The sequence below is a fragment of the Lissotriton helveticus genome, chromosome 8 (assembly GCF_964261635.1).
Source record: "Lissotriton helveticus chromosome 8, aLisHel1.1, whole genome shotgun sequence".
Taxonomy (NCBI): Eukaryota; Metazoa; Chordata; class Amphibia; order Caudata; family Salamandridae; genus Lissotriton; species Lissotriton helveticus.
In genome coordinates, this window is record NC_136069.1 from 819103788 (window position 1) to 819124781 (window position 20994).

The 20994-nt window shown below is 39.4% G+C and overlaps 16 non-coding genes across 16 annotated transcripts; all 16 read left to right on the forward strand.

The window, feature by feature from the left end:
* Window positions 1-1797: 1797 nt before the first annotated feature.
* On the forward strand, window positions 1798-1869 carry TRNAP-UGG (transfer RNA proline (anticodon UGG)). The gene has a single exon. It is a non-coding gene; the product is annotated as a tRNA-Pro (tRNA).
* Window positions 1870-2157: 288 nt separating this feature from the next.
* On the forward strand, window positions 2158-2230 carry TRNAV-CAC (transfer RNA valine (anticodon CAC)). Its single transcript has one exon. It is a non-coding gene; the product is annotated as a tRNA-Val (tRNA).
* A 2165-nt stretch (window positions 2231-4395) lies between these two features.
* Window positions 4396-4467, forward strand: TRNAP-UGG (transfer RNA proline (anticodon UGG)). Its single transcript has one exon. It is a non-coding gene; the product is annotated as a tRNA-Pro (tRNA).
* Window positions 4468-4755: 288 nt separating this feature from the next.
* TRNAV-CAC (transfer RNA valine (anticodon CAC)) lies at window positions 4756-4828 on the forward strand. Its single transcript has one exon. It is a non-coding gene; the product is annotated as a tRNA-Val (tRNA).
* Window positions 4829-7117: 2289 nt separating this feature from the next.
* Window positions 7118-7189, forward strand: TRNAP-UGG (transfer RNA proline (anticodon UGG)). Its single transcript has one exon. It is a non-coding gene; the product is annotated as a tRNA-Pro (tRNA).
* Window positions 7190-7477: 288 nt separating this feature from the next.
* On the forward strand, window positions 7478-7550 carry TRNAV-CAC (transfer RNA valine (anticodon CAC)). Its single transcript has one exon. It is a non-coding gene; the product is annotated as a tRNA-Val (tRNA).
* Window positions 7551-9698: 2148 nt separating this feature from the next.
* On the forward strand, window positions 9699-9770 carry TRNAP-UGG (transfer RNA proline (anticodon UGG)). Its single transcript has one exon. It is a non-coding gene; the product is annotated as a tRNA-Pro (tRNA).
* A 288-nt stretch (window positions 9771-10058) lies between these two features.
* TRNAV-CAC (transfer RNA valine (anticodon CAC)) lies at window positions 10059-10131 on the forward strand. Its single transcript has one exon. It is a non-coding gene; the product is annotated as a tRNA-Val (tRNA).
* Window positions 10132-12332: 2201 nt separating this feature from the next.
* Window positions 12333-12404, forward strand: TRNAP-UGG (transfer RNA proline (anticodon UGG)). Its single transcript has one exon. It is a non-coding gene; the product is annotated as a tRNA-Pro (tRNA).
* Window positions 12405-12692: 288 nt separating this feature from the next.
* Window positions 12693-12765, forward strand: TRNAV-CAC (transfer RNA valine (anticodon CAC)). Its single transcript has one exon. It is a non-coding gene; the product is annotated as a tRNA-Val (tRNA).
* A 2169-nt stretch (window positions 12766-14934) lies between these two features.
* Window positions 14935-15006, forward strand: TRNAP-UGG (transfer RNA proline (anticodon UGG)). Its single transcript has one exon. It is a non-coding gene; the product is annotated as a tRNA-Pro (tRNA).
* Window positions 15007-15294: 288 nt separating this feature from the next.
* On the forward strand, window positions 15295-15367 carry TRNAV-CAC (transfer RNA valine (anticodon CAC)). Its single transcript has one exon. It is a non-coding gene; the product is annotated as a tRNA-Val (tRNA).
* Window positions 15368-17476: 2109 nt separating this feature from the next.
* On the forward strand, window positions 17477-17548 carry TRNAP-UGG (transfer RNA proline (anticodon UGG)). Its single transcript has one exon. It is a non-coding gene; the product is annotated as a tRNA-Pro (tRNA).
* A 288-nt stretch (window positions 17549-17836) lies between these two features.
* TRNAV-CAC (transfer RNA valine (anticodon CAC)) lies at window positions 17837-17909 on the forward strand. Its single transcript has one exon. It is a non-coding gene; the product is annotated as a tRNA-Val (tRNA).
* Window positions 17910-20090: 2181 nt separating this feature from the next.
* Window positions 20091-20162, forward strand: TRNAP-UGG (transfer RNA proline (anticodon UGG)). The gene has a single exon. It is a non-coding gene; the product is annotated as a tRNA-Pro (tRNA).
* A 288-nt stretch (window positions 20163-20450) lies between these two features.
* On the forward strand, window positions 20451-20523 carry TRNAV-CAC (transfer RNA valine (anticodon CAC)). Its single transcript has one exon. It is a non-coding gene; the product is annotated as a tRNA-Val (tRNA).
* The last annotated feature ends 471 nt before the right edge of the window (window positions 20524-20994 follow it).

Genomic DNA, 20994 nt, shown 5'->3' on the forward strand with positions numbered 1-20994 from the left:
TAATGTCAGAATTGTTTATTTCCATTTGGTGGTGTATGAATGCTTTCGACAGTATGGGGATTTTTTCTAGCCTTGCATGAATAAAAGCATATCACTCCTCTTTATGTATTTTTCTAATACATTTATATTTGCATCTCCTCTCCTAGCATGCATTTTTGACTATCTTACAGGCTGTATATAATAAGTATCAATTCAGGGGCGCTTCTACTACTCAAATCACAACTGTTCTATCACGACATTGATAAGCAATCTGCATCTGCTTCTGTTGTGTATTGGTTATCATATTTACCTGACATGTGAAAGTCCCATGTTTGACAGTGCACGTTAACAAAGAAACCAATGATTTTTATTAAAAGTTGTCTTGTGTTTTGGTTACCTTGCATCAGCCAAAACGTGCCAGAGATGACTTCATTTGCAGTCACTTGAAAAGTAGGGATTCTCAAATAAATGGCAAGAGGTTGAAACAAATCCAAAGAAATGCATGGCATATCTATGAGTAGGTGTATGCATGTATCCATATATAAAGATAGATAGATAGATAGATAGATAGATAGATAGATAGATAGATAGATAGATAGATAGATAGATAGATAGATAGATAGATAGATAGATAGATAGATAGATAGATAGATAGATAGATAGATAGATAGATAGATAGATAGATAGATAGATATAGGGAGAGAGAGAGCGTTAATATAAACAGAGACTTTATTTTCAATCAAGCGGTATTTTCTTTCCTTTAGGAGCAGAATGTTCTGATCATCAGCGCACCAGAATGTAGTGCTTGGTTGGCAAGCATCAAATATTGTGATGTGTTAGCTAAGAGTTCCATGTCCTTCATACTCATATATTCCTCTGTAGTTGTACCTTGGTGATTCCACAAAACATGGCATCATAATCGGCATTCTACTGCCACAGAGTGGACAGAGAAACCATTTAGAATTTCCCTGAAAAAGAAAAAAAGCATACTTAGGCAGAGCTTTGTGGACAGGAAGGACATTAGAGCAAGTGAGGAATAAGCACTGCTTTTGTTACTTTACATAGGCAGAACAGAGACTGCTGGGAAAAGCCTGAAATTAAAGGCACAGAAAATGCCTGCTTCTGGAGAGAACACTAAGAAGCATTGAAAGTTTTTCCTCTGACCGTGGCCACTCTTAAGAGGAATCCTATGATAGTCAGCAGGACCCACCCTAAAAAGGAAGGGACAGCCATTTGGACCCTTTCCACCTTTCCTATATCTCGCTTGATCGAGCCTGATTGAGCGCTGATTGAGCGGATAAGCACATAAGCACATGTACTTCTCATTTTGGGAAGGCATTGCTTAGCTTGTTACCAGCAGCTCAGTTATGTTATGATGTTAGAGGCTATGCAAGGAATGCTTTAGTCCTGCATTAGGCAGTTTTTATTGCTTCTTGCATTCAAGAGATAGATAATTAGCCAGAATCTGTGGCCCAGCTATTCACCTTGGCATTCCGATTTGCACAAAGGGAATAAGTATTTGAGAGAAAAGGCAAAATGTGTTTCTTATGTTGTTATGAACAGCTTTTTATTCTTTCTCTTTAGGCTCTAGCCAATGCAGAAATATATAAATAACTGCTGACTTCCTGTAAGACTTGTCCAATGCTGAGAAAAAAGAAAAGGGGACACTTACAAATGATAGTGCTATCGTTTGAGAAAGGGTAAGTTGACACTGAATTTCCTGTGAATTCACAGACCAAGCATGAAAAAGACCCCAGCATGATCTTCATTGCGGGCTTAGAGCTGGTATTACCTTTTCAGAGGTGAGGGTTTTTCAACGGCTCGTTGGTCTAGGGGTATGATTCTCGCTTTGGGTGCGAGAGGTCCCGGGTTCAAATCCCGGATGAGCCCTTTCATTGGTGCTCTTTTGAAGTATGCATTTCAAAGCCAATATCAATTTTCTCTTTGCAGTAGTGGATGATTATTTGCTCGAGTCTCATGCTTTTAACCTTGCCCTGCCTGAGCAATTAGGAAACATTTCTCTTTAAGCATTTTGCAAAAATGCTGAACTTGCAAGGCATATACAAGCGTTCAGATAGGGCTGTCGGGCAGGTTGCATGAAAGAAATCTAAAACCAGATGCCCTTGGAATAGTCTGTTTTGAGCAGTTTCATCACAGAAGAATCACCTGTAGGTATCTGTTTCTGTAGTGTAGTGGTTATCACGTTCGCCTCACACGTGAAAGGTCCCCGGTTCGAATCCGGGCAGAAACACTAGTTATATTGTCTTGGCTGCAATGTTGAGAGTTGCCGTTTTGCATGAAATTGTCCAGGCCCTGAAGATGGGTTCATGCAGTCTCGTTCCAAGAAAGTGAATTCTCTTAAAAACAATAACATAATTGGCATGTGGATGTATCTGTTGATTCACAGACCTCACTTTCAAAAGAGCCCTGCATTCGGTTCAATGCTCAACCAGAACAAGCATTAACTTTGAGAATTGTTGGCACCAACAGGCCTCCTATTTTAGTGGAGTGTTTCTGGTTTTAAGTGCTGAGGCTTGGGCTCAATTCCTAGATGATCCTTCTCAAGGTGATGATACAAATGCATCGTCACCTTTTCGTTTAATGTCAGAATTGTTTATTTCCATTTGGTGGTGTATGAATGCTTTCGACAGTATGGGGATTTTTTCTAGCCTTGCATGAATAAAAGCATATCACTCCTCTTTATGTATTTTTCTAATACATTTATATTTGCATCTCCTCTCCTAGCATGCATTTTTGACTATCTTACAGGCTGTATATAATAAGTATCAATTCAGGGGCGCTTCTACTACTCAAATCACAACTGTTCTATCACGACATTGATAAGCAATCTGCATCTGCTTCTGTTGTGTATTGGTTATCATGTTTACCTGACGTGTGAAAGGCCCATGTTTGACAGTGCACGTTAACAAAGAAACCAATGATTTTTATTAAAAGTTGTCTTGTGTTTTGGTTACCTTGCATCAGCCAAAACGTGCCAGAGATGACTTCATTTGCAGTCACTTGAAAAGTAGGGATTCTCAAATAAATGGCAAGAGGTTGAAACAAATCCAAAGAAATGCATGGCATATCTATGAGTAGGTGTATGCATGTATCCATATATAAAGATAGATAGATAGATAGATAGATAGATAGATAGATAGATAGATAGATAGATAGATAGATAGATAGATAGATAGATAGATAGATAGATAGATAGATAGATAGATAGATAGATAGATAGATAGATAGATAGATAGATAGATAGATAGATAGATAGATAGATAGATAGATATAGGGAGAGAGAGAGCGTTAATATAAACAGAGACTTTATTTTCAATCAAGCGGTATTTTCTTTCCTTTAGGAGCAGAATGTTCTTATCATCAGCGCACCAGAATGTAGTGCTTGGTTGGCAAGCATCACATATTGTGATGTGTTAGCTAAGAGTTCCATGTCCTTCAGACTCATATATTCCTCTGTAGTTGTACCTTGGTGATTCCACAAAACATGGCATCATAATCAGCATTCTACTGCCACAGAGTGGACAGAGAAACCATTTAGAATTTCCCTGAAAAAGAAAAAAAGCATACTTAGGCAGAGCTTTGTGGACAGGAAGGACATTAGAGCAAGTGAGGAATAAGCACTGCTTTTGTTAATTTACATAGGCAGAACAGAGACTGCTGGGAAAAGCCTGAAATTAAAGGCACAGAAAATGCCTGCTTCTGGAGAGAACACTAAGAAGCATTGAAAGTTTTTCCTCTGACCCTGGCCACTCTTAAGAGGAATCCTATGATAGTCAGCAGGACCCACCCTAAAAAGGAAGGGACAGCCATTTGGACCCTTTCCACCTTTCCTATATCTCGCCTGATCGAGCCTGATCGAGCGCTGATTGAGCGGATAAGCACATAAGCACATGTACTTCTCATTTTGGGAAGGCATTGCTTAGCTTGTTACCAGCAGCTCAGTTATGTTATGATGTTAGAGGCTATGCAAGGAATGCTTTAGTCCTGCATTAGGCAGTTTTTATTGCTTCTTGCATTCAAGAGATAGATAATTAGCCAGAATCTGTGGCCCAGCTATTCACCTTGGCATTCCGATTTGCACAAAGGGAATAAGTATTTGAGAGAAAAGGCAAAATGTGTTTCTTATGTTGTTATGAACAGCTTTTTATTCTTTCTCTTTAGGCTCTAGCCAATGCAGAAATATATAAATAACTGCTGACTTCCTGTAAGACTTGTCCAATGCTGAGAAAAAATAAAAGGGGACACTTACAAATGATAGTGCTATCGTTTGAGAAAGGGTAAGTTGACACTGAATTTCCTGTGAATTCACAGACCAAGCATGAAAAAGACCCCAGCATGATCTTCATTGCGGGCTTAGAGCTGGTATTACCTTTTCAGAGGTGAGGGTCTTTCAACGGCTCGTTGGTCTAGGGGTATGATTCTCGCTTTGGGTGCGAGAGGTCCCGGGTTCAAATCCCGGACGAGCCCTTTCATTGGTGCTCTTTTGAAGTATGCATTTCAAAGCCAATATCAATTTTCTCTTTGCAGTAGTGGATGATTATTTGCTAGAGTCTCATGCTTTTAACCTTGCCCTGCCTGAGCAAATAGGAAACATTTCTCTTTAAGCATTTTGCAAAAATGCTGAACTTGCAAGGCATATACAAGCGTTCAGATAGGGCTGTCGGGCAGGTTGCATGAAAGAAATCTAAAACCAGATGCCCTTGGAATAGTCTGTTTTGAGCAGTTTCATCACAGAAGAATCACCTGTAGGTATCTGTTTCTGTAGTGTAGTGGTTATCACGTTCGCCTCACACGCGAAAGGTCCCCGTTTCGAAACCGGGCAGAAACACTAGTTATATTGTCTTGGCTGCAATGTTGAGAGTTGCCGTTTTGCATGAAATTGTCCAGGCCCTGAAGATGGGTTCATGCAGTCTCGTTCCAAGAAAGTGAATTCTCTTAAAAACAATAACATAATTGGCATGTGGATGTATCTGTTGATTCACAAACCTCACTTTCAAAAGAGCCCTGCATTCGGTTCAATGCTCAACCAGAACAAGCATTAACTTTGAGAATTGTTGGCACCAACAGGCCTCCTATTTTAGTGGAGTGTTTCTGGTTTTAAGTGCTGAGGCTTGGGCTCAATTCCTAGATGATCCTTCTCAAGGTGATGATACAAATGCATCGTCACCTTTTCGTTTAATGTCAGAATTGTTTATTTCCATTTGGTGGTGTATGAATGCTTTCGACAGTATGGGGATTTTTTCTAGCCTTGCATGAATAAAAGCATATCACTCCTCTTTATGTATTTTTCTAATACATTTATATTTGCATCTCCTCTCCTAGCATGCATTTTTGACTATCTTACAGGCTGTATATAATAAGTATCAATTCAGGGGCGCTTCTACTACTCAAATCACAACTGTTCTATCACGACATTGATAAGCAATCTGCATCTGCTTCTGTTGTGTATTGGTTATCATATTTACCTGACGTGTGAAAGTCCCATGTTTGACAGTGCACGTTAACAAAGAAACCAATGATTTTTATTAAAAGTTGTCTTGTGTTTTGGTTACCTTGCATCAGCCAAAACGTGCCAGAGATGACTTCATTTGCAGTCACTTGAAAAGTAGGGATTCTCAAATAAATGGCAAGAGGTTGAAACAAATCCAAAGAAATGCATGGCATATCTATGAGTAGGTGTATGCATGTATCCATATATAAAGATAGATAGATAGATAGATAGATAGATAGATAGATAGATAGATAGATAGATAGATAGATAGAGAGAGAGATAGATAGATAGATAGATAGATAGATAGATAGATAGATAGATAGATAGATAGATAGATAGATAGATAGATAGATAGATAGATAGATAGATAGATAGATAGATAGATAGATAGATAGATAGATAGATAGATAGATAGATAGATAGATAGATAGATAGATAGATAGATAGATAGATAGATAGATAGATAGATAGATAGATAGATAGATAGATAGATAGATAGATATAGGGAGAGAGAGAGCGTTAATATAAACAGAGACTTTATTTTCAATCAAGCGGTATTTTCTTTCCTTTAGGAGCAGAATGTTCTGATCATCAGCGCACCAGAATGTAGTGCTTGGTTGGCAAGCATCACATATTGTGATGTGTTAGCTAAGAGTTCCATGTCCTTCAGACTCATATATTCCTCTGTAGTTGTACCTTGGTGATTCCACAAAACATGGCATCATAATCAGCATTCTACTGCCACAGAGTGGACAGAGAAACCATTTAGAATTTCCCTGAAAAAGAAAAAAAGCATACTTAGGCAGAGCTTTGTGGACAGGAAGGACATTAGAGCAAGTGAGGAATAAGCACTGCTTTTGTTAATTTACATAGGCAGAACAGAGACTGCTGGGAAAAGCCTGAAATTAAAGGCACAGAAAATGCCTGCTTCTGGAGAGAACACTAAGAAGCATTGAAAGTTTTTCCTCTGACCCTGGCCACTCTTAAGAGGAATCATATGATAGTCAGCAGGACCCACCCTAAAAAGGAAGGGACAGCCATTTGGACCCTTTCCACCTTTCCTTGATCGAGCCTGATCGAGCCTGATTGAGCGCTGATTGAGCGGATAAGCACATAAGCACATGTACTTCTCATTTTGGGAAGGCATTGCTTAGCTTGTTACCAGCAGCTCAGTTATGTTATGATGTTAGAGGCTATGCAAGGAATGCTTTAGTCCTGCATTAGGCAGTTTTTATTGCTTCTTGCATTCAAGAGATAGATAATTAACCAGAATCTGTGGCCCAGCTATTCACCTTGGCATTCCGATTTGCACAAAGGGAATAAGTATTTGAGAGAAAAGGCAAAATGTGTTTCTTATGTTGTTATGAACAGCTTTTTATTCTTTCTCTTTAGGCTCTAGCCAATGCAGAAATATATAAATAACTGCTGACTTCCTGTAAGACTTGTCCAATGCTGAGAAAAAATAAAAGGGGACACTTACAAATGATAGTGCTATCGTTTGAGAAAGGGTAAGTAGACACTGAATTTCCTGTGAATTCACAGACCAAGCATGAAAAAGACCCCAGCATGATCTTCATTGCGAGCTTAGAGCTGGTATTACCTTTTCAGAGGTGAGGGTCTTTCAACGGCTCGTTGGTCTAGGGGTATGATTCTCGCTTTGGGTGCGAGAGGTCCCGGGTTCAAATCCCGGACGAGCCCTTTCATTGGTGCTCTTTTGAAGTATGCATTTCAAAGCCAATATCAATTTTCTCTTTGCAGTAGTGGATGATTATTTGCTAGAGTCTCATGCTTTTAACCTTGCCCTGCCTGAGCAAATAGGAAACATTTCTTTTTAAGCATTTTGCAAAAATGCTGAACTTGCAAGGCATATACAAGCGTTCAGATAGGGCTGTCGGGCAGGTTGCATGAAAGAAATCTAAAACCAGATGCCCTTGGAATAGTCTGTTTTGAGCAGTTTCATCACAGAAGAATCACCTGTAGGTATCTGTTTCTGTAGTGTAGTGGTTATCACGTTCGCCTCACACGCGAAAGGTCCCCGGTTCGAAACCGGGCAGAAACACTAGTTATATTGTCTTGGCTGCAATGTTGAGAGTTGCCGTTTTGCATGAAAATGTCCAGGCCCTGAAGATGGGTTCATGCAGTCTCGTTCCAAGAAAGTGAATTCTCTTAAAAACAATAACATAATTGGCATGTGGATGTATCTGTTGATTCACAAACCTCACTTTCAAAAGAGCCCTGCATTCGGTTCAATGCTCAACCAGAACAAGCATTAACTTTGAGAATTGTTGGCACCAACAGGCCTCCTATTTTAGTGGAGTGTTTCTGGTTTTAAGTGCTGAGGCTTGGGCTCAATTCCTAGATGATCCTTCTCAAGGTGATGATACAAATGCATCGTCACCTTTTCGTTTAATGTCAGAATTGTTTATTTCCATTTGGTGGTGTATGAATGCTTTCGACAGTATGGGGATTTTTTCTAGCCTTGCATGAATAAAAGCATATCACTCCTCTTTATGTATTTTTCTAATACATTTATATTTGCATCTCCTCTCCTAGCATGCATTTTTGACTATCTTACAGGCTGTATATAATAAGTATCAATTCAGGGGCGCTTCTACTACTCAAATCACAACTGTTCTATCACGACATTGATAAGCAATCTGCATCTGCTTCTGTTGTGTATTGGTTATCATATTTACCTGACGTGTGAAAGTCCCATGTTTGACAGTGCACGTTAACAAAGAAACCAATGATTTTTATTAAAAGTTGTCTTGTGTTTTGGTTACCTTGCATCAGCCAAAACGTGCCAGAGATGACTTCATTTGCAGTCACTTGAAAAGTAGGGGTTCTTAAATAAATGGCAAGAGGTTGAAACAAATCCAAAGAAATGCATGGCATATCTATGAGTAGGTGTATGCATGTATCCATATATAAAGATAGATAGATAGATAGATAGATAGATAGAGATATAGATAGATAGATAGATAGATAGATAGATAGATAGATAGATAGATAGATAGATAGATAGATAGATAGATAGATAGATAGATAGATAGATAGATAGATAGATAGATAGATAGATAGATAGATAGATATAGGGAGAGAGAGAGCGTTAATATAAACAGAGACTTTATTTTCAATCAAGCGGTATTTTCTTTCCTTTAGGAGCAGAATGTTCTGATCATCAGCGCACCAGAATGTAGTGCTTGGTTGGCAAGCATCACATATTGTGATGTGTTAGCTAAGAGTTCCATGTCCTTCAGACTCATATATTCCTCTGTAGTTGTACCTTGGTGATTCCACAAAACATGGCATCATAATCAGCATTCTACTGCCACAGAGTGGACAGAGAAACCATTTAGAATTTCCCTGAAAAAGAAAAAAAGCATACTTAGGCAGAGCTTTGTGGACAGGAAGGACATTAGAGCAAGTGAGGAATAAGCACTGCTTTTGTTAATTTACATAGGCAGAACAGAGACTGCTGGGAAAAGCCTGAAATTAAAGGCACAGAAAATGCCTGCTTCTGGAGAGAACACTAAGAAGCATTGAAAGTTTTTCCTCTGACCCTGGCCACTCTTAAGAGGAATCCTATGATAGTCAGCAGGACCCACCCTAAAAAGGAAGGGACAGCCATTTGGACCCTTTCCACTTTTCCTTGATCGAGCCTGATCGAGCGCTGATTGAGCGGATAAGCACATAAGCACATGTACTTCTCATTTTGGGAAGGCATTGCTTAGCTTGTTACCAGCAGCTCAGTTATGTTATGATGTTAGAGGCTATGCAAGGAATGCTTTAGTCCTGCATTAGGCAGTTTTTATTGCTTCTTGCATTCAAGAGATAGATAATTAACCAGAATCTGTGGCCCAGCTATTCACCTTGGCATTCCGATTTGCACAAAGGGAATAAGTATTTGAGAGAAAAGGCAAAATGTGTTTCTTATGTTGTTATGAACAGCTTTTTATTCTTTCTCTTTAGGCTCTAGCCAATGCAGAAATATATAAATAACTGCTGACTTCCTGTAAGACTTGTCCAATGCTGAGAAAAAAATAAAAGGGGACACTTACAAATGATAGTGCTATCGTTTGAGAAAGGGTAAGTTGACACTGAATTTCCTGTGAATTCACAGACCAAGCATGAAAAAGACCCCAGCATGATCTTCATTGCGGGCTTAGAGCTGGTATTACCTTTTCAGAGGTGAGGGGCTTTCAACGGCTCGTTGGTCTAGGGGTATGATTCTCGCTTTGGGTGCGAGAGGTCCCGGGTTCAAATCCTGGACGAGCCCTTTCATTGGTGCTCTTTTGAAGTATGCATTTCAAAGCCAATATCAATTTTCTCTTTGCAGTAGTGGATGATTATTTGCTAGAGTCTCATGCTTTTAACCTTGCCCTGCCTGAGCAAATAGGAAACATTTCTCTTTAAGCATTTTGCAAAAATGCTGAACTTGCAAGGCATATACAAGCGTTCAGATAGGGCTGTCGGGCAGGTTGCATGAAAGAAATCTAAAACCAGATGCCCTTGGAATAGTCTGTTTTGAGCAGTTTCATCACAGAAGAATCACCTGTAGGTATCTGTTTCTGTAGTGTAGTGGTTATCACGTTCGCCTCACACGCGAAAGGTCCCCGGTTCGAAACCGGGCAGAAACACTAGTTATATTGTCTTGGCTGCAATGTTGAGAGTTGCCGTTTTGCATGAAATTGTCCAGGCCCTGAAGATGGGTTCATGCAGTCTCGTTCCAAGAAAGTGAATTCTCTTAAAAACAATAACATAATTGGCATGTGGATGTATCTGTTGATTCACAAACCTGACTTTCAAAAGAGCCCTGCATTCGGTTCAATGCTCAACCAGAACAAGCATTAACTTTGAGAATTGTTGGCACCAACAGGCCTCCTATTTTAGTGGAGTGTTTCTGGTTTTAAGTGCTGAGGCTTGGGCTCAATTCCTAGATGATCCTTCTCAAGGTGATGATACAAATGCATCGTCACCTTTTCGTTTAATGTCAGAATTGTTTATTTCCATTTGGTGGTGTATGAATGCTTTCGACAGTATGGGGATTTTTTCTAGCCTTGCATGAATAAAAGCATATCACTCCTCTTTATGTATTTTTCTAATACATTTATATTTGCATCTCCTCGCCTAGCATGCATTTTTGACTATCTTACAGGCTGTATATAATAAGTATCAATTCAGGGGCGCTTCTACTACTCAAATCACAACTGTTCTATCACGACATTGATAAGCAATCTGCATCTGCTTCTGTTGTGTATTGGTTATCATATTTACCTGACGTGTGAAAGTCCCATGTTTGACAGTGCACGTTAACAAAGAAACCAATGATTTTTATTAAAAGTTGTCTTGTTTTGGTTACCTTGCATCAGCCAAAACGTGCCAGAGATGACTTCATTTGCAGTCACTTGAAAAGTAGGGATTCTTAAATAAATGGCAAGAGGTTGAAACAAATCCAAAGAAATGCATGGCATATCTATGAGTAGGTGTATGCATGTATCCATATATAAAGATAGATAGATAGATAGATAGATAGATAGATAGATAGATAGATAGATAGATAGAGATATAGATAGATAGATAGATAGATAGATAGATAGATAGATAGATAGATAGATAGATAGATAGATAGATAGATAGATAGATAGATAGATAGATAGATAGATAGATAGATAGATAGATAGATAGATAGATAGATAGATAGATAGATAGATAGATAGATAGATATAGGGAGAGAGAGAGCGTTAATATAAACAGAGACTTTATTTTCAATCAAGCGGTATTTTCTTTCCTTTAGGAGCAGAATGTTCTGATCATCAGCGCACCAGAATGTAGTGCTTGGTTGGCAAGCATCACATATTGTGATGTGTTAGCTAAGAGTTCCATGTCCTTCAGACTCATATATTCCTCTGTAGTTGTACCTTGGTGATTCCACAAAACATGGCATCATAATCAGCATTCTACTGCCACAGAGTGGACAGAGAAACCATTTAGAATTTCCCTGAAAAAGAAAAAAACCATACTTAGGCAGAGCTTTGTGGACAGGAAGGACATTAGAGCAAGTGAGGAATAAGCACTGCTTTTGTTAATTTACATAGGCAGAACAGAGACTGCTGGGAAAAGCCTGAAATTAAAGGCACAGAAAATGCCTGCTTCTGGAGAGAACACTAAGAAGCATTGAAAGTGTTTCCTCTGACCCTGGCCACTCTTAAGAGGAATCCTATGATAGTCAGCAGGACCCACCCTAAAAAGGAAGGGACAGCCATTTGGACCCTTTCCACTTTTCCTTGATCGAGCCTGATCGAGCGCTGATTGAGCGGATAAGCACATAAGCACATGTACTTCTCATTTTGGGAAGGCATTGCTTAGCTTGTTACCAGCAGCTCAGTTATGTTATGATGTTAGAGGCTATGCAAGGAATGCTTGAGTCCTGCATTAGGCAGTTTTTATTGCTTCTTGCATTCAAGAGATAGATAACTAGCCAGAATCTGTGGCCCAGCTATTCACCTTGGCATTCCGATTTGCACAAAGGGAATAAGTATTTGAGAGAAAAGGCAAAATGTGTTTCTTATGTTGTTATGAACAGCTTTTTATTCTTTCTCTTTAGGCTCTAGCCAATGCAGAAATATATAAATAACTGCTGACTTCCTGTAAGACTTGTCCAATGCTGAGAAAAAATAAAAGGGGACACTTACAAATGATAGTGCTATCGTTTGAGAAAGGGTAAGATGACACTGAATTTCCTGTGAATTCACAGACCAAGCATGAAAAAGACCCCAGCATGATCTTCATTGCGGGCTTAGAGCTGGTATTACCTTTTCAGAGGTGAGGGTCTTTCGACGGCTCGTTGGTCTAGGGGTATGATTCTTGCTTTGGGTGCGAGAGGTCCCGGGTTCAAATCCCGGACGAGCCCTTTCATTGGTGCTCTTTTGAAGTATGCATTTCAAAGCCAATATCAATTTTCTCTTTGCAGTAGTGGATGATTATTTGCTAGAGTCTCATGCTTTTAACCTTGCCCTGCCTGAGCAAATAGGAAACATTTCTCTTTAAGCATTTTGCAAAAATGCTGAACTTGCAAGACATATACAAGCGTTCAGATAGGGCTGTCGGGCAGGTTGCATGAAAGAAATCTAAAACCAGATGCCCTTGGAATAGTCTGTTTTGAGCAGTTTCATCACAGAAGAATCACCTGTAGGTATCTGTTTCTGTAGTGTAGTGGTTATCACATTCGCCTCACACGCGAAAGGTCCCCGGTTCGAAACCGGGCAGAAACACTAGTTATATTGTCTTGGCTGCAATGTTGAGAGTTGCCGTTTTGCATGAAATTGTCCAGGCCCTGAAGATGGGTTCATGCAGTCTCGTTCCAAGAAAGTGAATTCTCTTAAAAACAATAACATAATTGGCATGTGGATGTATCTGTTGATTCACAAACCTCACTTTCAAAAGAGCCCTGCATTCGGTTCAATGCTCAACCAGAACAAGCATTAACTTTGAGAATTGTTGGCACCAACAGGCCTCCTATTTTAGTGGAGTGTTTCTGGTTTTAAGTGCTGAGGCTTGGGCTCAATTCCTAGATGATCCTTCTCAAGGTGATGATACAAATGCATCGTCACCTTTTCGTTTAATGTCAGAATTGTTTATTTCCATTTGGTGGTGTATGAATGCTTTCGACAGTATGGGGATTTTTTCTAGCCTTGCATGAATAAAAGCATATCACTCCTCTTTATGTATTTTTCTAATACATTTATATTTGCATCTCCTCTCCTAGCATGTATTTTTGACTATCTTACAGGCTGTATATAATAAGTATCAATTCAGGGGCGCTTCTACTACTCAAATCACAACTGTTCTATCACGACATTGATAAGCAATCTGCATCTGCTTCTGTTGTGTATTGGTTATCATATTTACCTGACGTGTGAAAGTCCCATGTTTGACAGTGCACGTTAACAAAGAAACCAATGATTTTTATTAAAAGTTGTCTTGTGTTTTGGTTACCTTGCATCAGCCAAAACGTGCCAGAGATGACTTCATTTGCAGTCACTTGAAAAGTAGGGATTCTTAAATAAATGGCAAGAGGTTGAAACAAATCCAAAGAAATGCATGGCATATCTATGAGTAGGTGTATGCATGTATCCATATATAAAGATAGATAGATAGATAGATAGATAGATAGAGATATAGATAGATAGATAGATAGATAGATAGATAGATAGATAGATAGATAGATAGATAGATAGATAGATAGATAGATAGATAGATAGATAGATAGATAGATAGATAGATAGATAGATAGATAGATAGATAGATAGATAGATATAGGGAGAGAGAGAGCGTTAATATAAACAGAGACTTTATTTTCAATCAAGCGGTATTTTCTTTCCTTTAGGAGCAGAATGTTCTGATCATCAGCGCACCAGAATGTAGTGCTTGGTTGGCAAGCATCACATATTGTGATGTGTTAGCTAAGAGTTCCATGTCCTTCAGACTCATATATTCCTCTGTAGTTGTACCTTGGTGATTCCACAAAACATGGCATCATAATCAGCATTCTACTGCCACAGAGTGGACAGAGAAACCATTTAGAATTTCCCTGAAAAAGAAAAAAAGCATACTTAGGCAGAGCTTTGTGGACAGGAAGGACATTAGAGCAAGTGAGGAATAAGCACTGCTTTTGTTAATTTACATAGGCAGAACAGAGACTGCTGGGAAAAGCCTGAAATTAAAGGCACAGAAAATGCCTGCTTCTGGAGAGAACACTAAGAAGCATTGAAAGTTTTTCCTCTGACCCTGGCCACTCTTAAGAGGAATCCTATGATAGTCAGCAGGACCCACCCTAAAAAGGAAGGGACAGCCATTTGGACCCTTTCCACCTTTCCTATATCTCGCTTGATCGAGCCTGATTGAGCGCTGATTGAGCGGATAAGCACATAAGCACATGTACTTCTCATTTTGGGAAGGCATTGCTTAGCTTGTTACCAGCAGCTCAGTTATGTTATGATGTTAGAGGCTATGCAAGGAATGCTTTAGTCCTGCATTAGGCAGTTTTTATTGCTTCTTGCATTCAAGAGATAGATAATTAACCAGAATCTGTGGCCCAGCTATTCACCTTGGCATTCCGATTTGCACAAAGGGAATAAGTATTTGAGAGAAAAGGCAAAATGTGTTTCTTATGTTGTTATGAACAGCTTTTTATTCTTTCTCTTTAGGCTCTAGCCAATGCAGAAATATATAAATAACTGCTGACTTCCTGTAAGACTTGTCCAATGCTGAGAAAAAATAAAAGGGGACACTTACAAATGATAGTGCTATCGTTTGAGAAAGGGTAAGTTGACACTGAATTTCCTGTGAATTCACAGACCAAGCATGAAAAAGACCCCAGCATGATCTTCATTGCGGGCTTAGAGCTGGTATTACCTTTTCAGAGGTGAGGGTCTTTCAACGGCTCGTTGGTCTAGGGGTATGATTCTCGCTTTGGGTGCGAGAGGTCCCGGGTTCAAATCCCGGACGAGCCCTTTCATTGGTGCTCTTTTGAAGTATGCATTTCAAAGCCAATATCAGTTTTCTCTTTGCAGTAGTGGATGATTATTTGCTAGAGTCTCATGCTTTTAACCTTGCCCTGCCTGAGCAAATAGGAAACATTTCTCTTTAAGCATTTTGCAAAAATGCTGAACTTGCAAGACATATACAAGCGTTCAGATAGGGCTGTCGGGCAGGTTGCATGAAAGAAATCTAAAACCAGATGCCCTTGGAATAGTCTGTTTTGAGCAGTTTCATCACAGAAGAATCACCTGTAGGTATCTGTTTCTGTAGTGTAGTGGTTATCACATTCGCCTCACACGCGAAAGGTCCCTGGTTCGAAACCGGGCAGAAACACTAGTTATATTGTCTTGGCTGCAATGTTGAGAGTTGCCGTTTTGCATGAAATTGTCCAGGCCCTGAAGATGGGTTCATGCAGTCTCGTTCCAAGAAAGTGAATTCTCTTAAAAACAATAACATAATTGGCATGTGGATGTATCTGTTGATTCACAAACCTCACTTTCAAAAGAGCCCTGCATTCGGTTCAATGCTCAACCAGAACAAGCATTAACTTTGAGAATTGTTGGCACCAACAGGCCTCCTATTTTAGTGGAGTGTTTCTGGTTTTAAGTGCTGAGGCTTGGGCTCAATTCCTAGATGATCCTTCTCAAGGTGATGATACAAATGCATCGTCACCTTTTCGTTTAATGTCAGAATTGTTTATTTCCATTTGGTGGTGTATGAATGCTTTCGACAGTATGGGGATTTTTTCTAGCCTTGCATGAATAAAAGCATATCACTCCTCTTTATGTATTTTTCTAATACATTTATATTTGCATCTCCTCTCCTAGCATGCATTTTTGACTATCTTACAGGCTGTATATAATAAGTATCAATTCAGGGGCGCTTCTACTACTCAAATCACAACTGTTCTATCACGACATTGATAAGCAATCTGCATCTGCTTCTGTTGTGTATTGGTTATCATATTTACCTGACGTGTGAAAGTCCCATGTTTGACAGTGCACGTTAACAAAGAAACCAATGATTTTTATTAAAAGTTGTCTTGTGTTTTGGTTACCTTGCATCAGCCAAAACTCGCCAGAGATGACTTCATTTGCAGTCACTTGAAAAGTAGGGATTCTTAAATAAATGGCAAGAGGTTGAAACAAATCCAAAGAAATGCATGGCATATCTATGAGTAGGTGTATGCATGTATCCATATATAAAGATAGATAGATAGATAGATAGATAGAGATATAGATAGATAGATAGATAGATAGATAGATAGATAGATAGATAGATAGATAGATAGATAGATAGATAGATAGATAGATAGATATAGGGAGAGAGAGAGCGTTAATATAAACAGAGACTTTATTTTCAATCAAGCGGTATTTTCTTTCCTTTAGGAGCAGAATGTTCTGATCATCAGCGCACCAGAATGTAGTGCTTGGTTGGCAAGCATCACATATTGTGATGTGTTAGCTAAGAGTTCCATGTCCTTCAGACTCATATATTCCTCTGTAGTTGTACCTTGGTGATTCCACAAAACATGGCATCATAATCAGCATTCTACTGCCACAGAGTGGACAGAGAAACCATTTAGAATTTCCCTGAAAAAGAAAAAAAGCATACTTAGGCAGAGCTTTGTGGACAGGAAGGACATTAGAGCAAGTGAGGAATAAGCACTGCTTTTGTTACTTTACATAGGCAGAACAGAGACTGCTGGGAAAAGCCTGAAATTAAAGGCACAGAAAATGCCTGCTTCTGGAGAGAACACTAAGAAGCATTGAAAGTTTTTCCTCTGACCCTGGCCACTCTTAAGAGGAATCCTATGATAGTCAGCAGGACCCACCCTAAAAAGGAAGGGACAGCCATTTGGACCCTTTCCACCTTTCCTATATCTCGCTTGATCGAGCCTGATTGAGCGCTGATTGAGCGGATAAGCACATAAGCACATGTACTTCTCATTTTGGGAAGGCATTGCTTAGCTTGTTACCAGCAGCTCAGTTATGTTATGATGTTAGAGGCTATGCAAGGAATGCTTTAGTCCTGCATTAGGCAGTTTTTATTGCTTCTTGCATTCAAGAGATAGATAATTAACCAGAATCTGTGGCCCAGCTATTCACCTTGGCATTCCGATTTGCACAAAGGGAATAAGTATTTGAGAGAAAAGGCAAAATGTGTTTCTTATGTTGTTATGAACAGCTTTTTATTCTTTCTCTTTAGGCTCTAGCCAATGCAGAAATATATAAATAACTGCTGACTTCCTGTAAGACTTGTCCAATGCTGAGAAAAAATAAAAGGGGACACTTACAAATGATAGTGCTATCGTTTGAGAAAGGGTAAGTTGACACTGAATTTCCTGTGAATTCACAGACCAAGCATGAAAAAGACCCCAGCATGATCTTCATTGCGGGCTTAGAGCTGGTATTACCTTTTCAGAGGTGAGGGTCTTTCAACGGCTCGTTGGTCTAGGGGTATGATTCTCGCTTTGGGTGCGAGAGGTCCCGGGTTCAAATCCCGGACGAGCCCTTTCATTGGTGCTCTTTTGAAGTATGCATTTCAAAGCCAATATCAATTTTCTCTTTGCAGTAGTGGATGATTATTTGCTAGAGTCTCATGCTTTTAACCTTGCCCTGCCTGAGCAAATAGGAAACATTTCTCTTTAAGCATTTTGCAAAAATGCTGAACTTGCAAGACATATACAAGCGTTCAGATAGGGCTGTCGGGCAGGTTGCATGAAAGAAATCTAAAACCAGATGCCCTTGGAATAGTCTGTTTTGAGCAGTTTCATCACAGAAGAATCACCTGTAGGTATCTGTTTCTGTAGTGTAGTGGTTATCACATTCGCCTCACACGCGAAAGGTCCCCGGTTCGAAACCGGGCAGAAACACTAGTTATATTGTCTTGGCTGCAATGTTGAGAGTTGCCGTTTTGCATGAAATTGTCCAGGCCCTGAAGATGGGTTCATGCAGTCTCGTTCCAAGAAAGTGAATTCTCTTAAAAACAATAACATAATTGGCATGTGGATGTATCTGTTGATTCACAAACCTCACTTTCAAAAGAGCCCTGCATTCGGTTCAATGCTCAACCAGAACAAGCATTAACTTTGAGAATTGTTGGCACCAACAGGCCTCCTATTTTAGTGGAGTGTTTCTGGTTTTAAGTGCTGAGGCTTGGGCTCAATTCCTAGATGATCCTTCTCAAGGTGATGATACAAATGCATCGTCACCTTTTCGTTTAATGTCAGAATTGTTTATTTCCATTTGGTGGTGTATGAATGCTTTCGACAGTATGGGGATTTTTTCTAGCCTTGCATGAATAAAAGCATATCACTCCTCTTTATGTATTTTTCTAATACATTTATATTTGCATCTCCTCTCCTAGCATGCATTTTTGACTATCTTACAGGCTGTATATAATAAGTATCAATTCAGGGGCGCTTCTACTACTCAAATCACAACTGTTCTATCACGACATTGATAAGCAATCTGCATCTGCTTCTGTTGTGTATTGGTTATCATATTTACCTGACGTGTGAAAGTCCCATGTTTGACAGTGCACGTTAACAAAGAAACCAATGATTTTTATTAAAAGTTGTCTTGTGTTTTGGTTACCTTGCATCAGCCAAAACGTGCCAGAGATGACTTCATTTGCAGTCACTTGAAAAGTAGGGATTCTTAAATAAATGGCAAGAGGTTGAAACAAATCCAAAGAAATGCATGGCATATCTATGAGTAGGTGTATGCATGTATCCATATATAAAGATAGATAGATAGATAGATAGATAGATAGATAGAGATATAGATAGATAGATAGATAGATAGATAGATAGATAGATAGATAGATAGATAGATAGATAGATAGATAGATAGATAGATAGATAGATAGATAGATAGATAGATAGATAGATAGATAGATAGATAGATAGATAGATAGATAGATAGATATAGGGAGAGAGAGAGCGTTAATATAAACAGAGACTTTATTTTCAATCAAGCGGTATTTTCTTTCCTTTAGGAGCAGAATGTTCTGATCATCAGCGCACCAGAATGTAGTGCTTGGTTGGCAAGCATCACATATTGTGATGTGTTAGCTAAGAGTTCCATGTCCTTCAGACTCATATATTCCTCTGTAGTTGTACCTTGGTGATTCCACAAAACATGGCATCATAATCAGCATTCTACTGCCACAGAGTGGACAGAGAAACCATTTAGAATTTCCCTGAAAAAGAAAAAAAGCATACTTAGGCAGAGCTTTGTGGACAGGAAGGACATTAGAGCAAGTGAGGAATAAGCACTGCTTTTGTTAATTTACATAGGCAGAACAGAGACTGCTGGGAAAAGCCTGAAATTAAAGGCACAGAAAATGCCTGCTTCTGGAGAGAACACTAAGAAGCATTGAAAGTTTTTCCTCTGACCCTGGCCACTCTTAAGAGGAATCCTATGATAGTCAGCAGGACCCACCCTAAAAAGGAAGGGACAGCCATTTGGACCCTTTCCACCTTTCCTTGATCGAGCCTGATCGAGCCTGATCGAGCGCTGATTGAGCGGATAAGCACATAAGCACATGTACTTCTCATTTTGGGAAGGCATTGCTTAGCTTGTTACCAGCAGCTCAGTTATGTTATGATGTTAGAGGCTATGCAAGGAATGCTTTAGTCCTGCATTAGGCAGTTTTTATTGCTTCTTGCATTCAAGAGATAGATAATTAGCCAGAATCTGTGGCCCAGCTATTCACCTTGGCATTCCGATTTGCACAAAGGGAATAAGTATTTGAGAGAAAAGGCAAAATGTGTTTCTTATGTTGTTATGAACAGCTTTTTATTCTTTCTCTTTAGGCTCTAGCCAATGCAGAAATATATAAATAACTGCTGACTTCCTGTAAGACTTGTCCAATGCTGAGAAAAAATAAAAGGGGACACTTACAAATGATAGTGCTATCGTTTGAGAAAGGGTAAGTTGACACTGAATTTCCTGTGAATTCACAGACCAAGCATGAAAAAGACCCCAGCATGATCTTCATTGCGGGCTTAGAGCTGGTATTACCTTTTCAGAGGTGAGGGTCTTTCAACGGCTCGTTGGTCTAGGGGTATGATTCTCGCTTTGGGTGCGAGAGGTCCCGGGTTCAAATCCCGGACGAGCCCTTTCATTGGTGCTCTTTTGAAGTATGCATTTCAAAGCCAATATCAATTTTCTCTTTGCAGTAGTGGATGATTATTTGCTAGAGTCTCATGCTTTTAACCTTGCCCTGCCTGAGCAAATAGGAAACATTTCTCTTTAAGCATTTTGCAAAAATGCTGAACTTGCAAGGCATATACAAGCGTTCAGATAGGGCTGTCGGGCAGGTTGCATGAAAGAAATCTAAAACCAGATGCCCTTGGAATAGTCTGTTTTGAGCAGTTTCATCACAGAAGAATCACCTGTAGGTATCTGTTTCTGTAGTGTAGTGGTTATCACGTTCGCCTCACACGCGAAAGGTTCCCGGTTCGAAACCGGGCAGAAACACTAGTTATATTGTCTTGGCTGCAATGTTGAGAGTTGCCGTTTTGCATGAAATTGTCCAGGCCCTGAAGATGGGTTCATGCAGTCTCGTTCCAAGAAAGTGAATTCTCTTAAAAACAATAACATAATTGGCATGTGGATGTATCTGTTGATTCACAAACCTCACTTTCAAAAGAGCCCTGCATTCGGTTCAATGCTCAACCAGAACAAGCATTAACTTTGAGAATTGTTGGCACCAACAGGCCTCCTATTTTAGTGGAGTGTTTCTGGTTTTAAGTGCTGAGGCTTGGGCTCAATTCCTGGATGATCCTTCTCAAGGTGATGATACAAATGCATCGTCACCTTTTCGTTTAATGTCAGAATTGTTTATTTCCATTTGGTGGTGTATGAATGCTTTCGACAGTATGGGGATTTTTTCTAGCCTTGCATGAATAAAAGCATATCACTCCTCTTTATGTATTTTTCTAATACATT